Source organism: Entamoeba invadens (assembly GCF_000330505.1).
Source record: "Entamoeba invadens IP1 unplaced genomic scaffold scaff_1105074725669, whole genome shotgun sequence".
Lineage (NCBI taxonomy): Eukaryota > Evosea > Mastigamoebida > Endamoebidae > Entamoeba > Entamoeba invadens.
Genome location: NW_004443645.1, coordinates 9,418 through 11,979, shown reverse-complemented (window position 1 = coordinate 11,979; position 2,562 = coordinate 9,418).

Below are 2,562 nucleotides of genomic sequence, written 5' to 3'. Positions count from 1 at the left end.
TTTTTTGTGTGTAAGTGGACAAAAAAAGGTTCCTTAATATTACAAAAGACTTAAAAATCATTTGACAAAGAAAAAAGGGATGACAAAATTATATTTTTAAATTTTAGAGTAATTTTTATTAAGGTTTGAGAACCATCCTTAACACGTTCAAAACAGAAACGTAATAATAATAAGTTTTTATTTTTTTCTTTTACCTAAACCCTTTTTTTGCCTTCATACACAAAACAAATTTTTGAAAATTTTTATTTATTTTTTTATCAACTCAATTTTGAATTGTATATTTTATAGTCACACTTAAAGTGAATGAGTTTATTTGTGTTAAACAAGAGCAAAGCATTAGAAAGAAAAATGGGGTCTAATGATGGTTTGATATTTTTGGTTGTTTTTTATTTAAAAAGTATATTGTCATTTGATTATAACAATATTGGTGTTTATATTTGTTAATGTGACTATTTGACATTGTTTGTTATAAAGTGGATTGACGATAAAGCGTTTTAATTATAATGTTGAACATTATAAAGCGATATGAAATTTCATCCAAAAAGATTATTTTTGATCAATCTTAGTTAATTGAGTTCTCATTTGTTAAATGTTTTAAGTGAAATAAAACTGACTATTGGCCGGTTTGGGTTAGAAAGGGGTTTTGAATAAAAAATAATAAAAAATGATTTGGACAATTTCCTTTTTACTTATTTTTCTTCTTAAAAAAAAGTTTTGGGTTGTGAAAGTGTTAAGGGATTTTGTTTACATTTCTCGAATAAATTAATTCAGTTGTTTTACCATAAACTCGGTTTTGCTATAAGTAGGAATTTGAGTAATAATTATAACTGTAATGATTGAATTTAAAAAACTTGAAAATTATTTGGAAAAAAAACATAAAAAGAATTATCATCCGATAAAAATTGTTGTTTTATACTCTTTTTAAAACATGATATCGACCAAGCTTGTAGATATCATGTCTCTTCAGTTCATAACCGAATAATTGTAATTTAAAATGTGTTCAAAACTCCCTCAAAATTGGAGTGAAAAACCACGCCAAGAAGGAGAGGAAAATTATGAAAGTCACAAAAGAAATAAAAACCAAAGAAACAAAGAAGTCATAATTACCAAAAAGGCTGTTTAGAATGCGGAAAATGTTCTTTTGTGTTTTGTGAAGATTCATTATTCTTTAATTATCTTCGGGAAGAGAGCATCTTGGCATGATTGTTTCCACTTTATAAAGCGAAAGCTATGTGACATTAAGAGCACTTGCCGTGCTTTTAGAAACACACCCGAAGTCGTCCAATTGAAGATTTTCGTGCATTTTCTAACATGTTTTCAAATGCAGCAATCATCAAACGACTCTTTGCTCCGCCCGATGAAACAGCGACAGTTTCAGTATCTGATTTGGAATGGAAGAGTAAAAAAGCTTTTATCTTCCATTGAAATTTCGGTGTTGGTCAGTCATATTAATGAATTGGTATAACAAATCAAGTTTTCGCGAAACTCGGGGTAACACATTCCATTATAAAAATTCAAATTGCCAGTATTTGTGACAACTTCCATGTATTATACCATGGAGATCACCAAGTCTACTGAAGTCCCGTTGACACGCTTCAATGGAGTTTCGATCCTTTCACACTCACAATTGGCGAATTGGAGGAAATCCAGAACTGAATTGTTCGAAAAGACGTTTCTTAATCGAGTTCAGTTCCATTTTTTTGTTTATGGCAAAAATAAAACGTTGTTTTTACAGTATGAAGAATAAACTACCTGACGTGAATGAGCCACATTATGGTTTTTTATATAGTTTTATTTGAAATTTGTTTTTTATTTTAAGAACATAAAAATATTTGAATAACAAAAACTGTAAATAACAAAATGTCGAAAAAAATGACCGAAAAAAGAAAAGCTTTAAGTCTTCAAGAAATCAGAAGAAACGCATTGGCTCCGCGTATTAACACTCCAATGGAAAGGGAAAAAGTTAACAAACTACTTGAAACAATAAAAAATCGGAATCATTAAAACAATCTTTATTGGAGTCTTTAACAATGACAGAGCAAATCAAATTATTGTCAAATAACACTGATTTTTCTCTAACAATCATGAGTAGATTATTCAGCATCACTCCTCAAACACTTTTTGATCATTTAAAGAAACCAAACACTGTTGATCCAGATTGGCATTTTCGTAAAATAACAAAAAGAATGGATAAATATATTAAAAAACTCATACCGTTGTGTTCAGAAAAAAATTGCATTAATTAATCCACTTATAATGAATGTCTGTGAAAAAATTGATCCTTTCTTCGAAATATCACACAGTGGTTTAAGAAGACACATGATCATTTTCACGATTGTGTGAAAAGCAAAGCAGTGCCGGATGAATTGGAATGAGTACAACTTGGTTTCATCCATATTTACGACAATTACAAATTATTGAAATTGTTAAATGGAACACCAGCAGCACTTATTTTTCAATGTAGATGAAGTCGGTTTATCTGATTGGATGGATAGACATAACATGTTTGTTTATGTTACCAAAGAGAAGTACGAAAAACTTAAGGATTCAGAAGAACCCAAA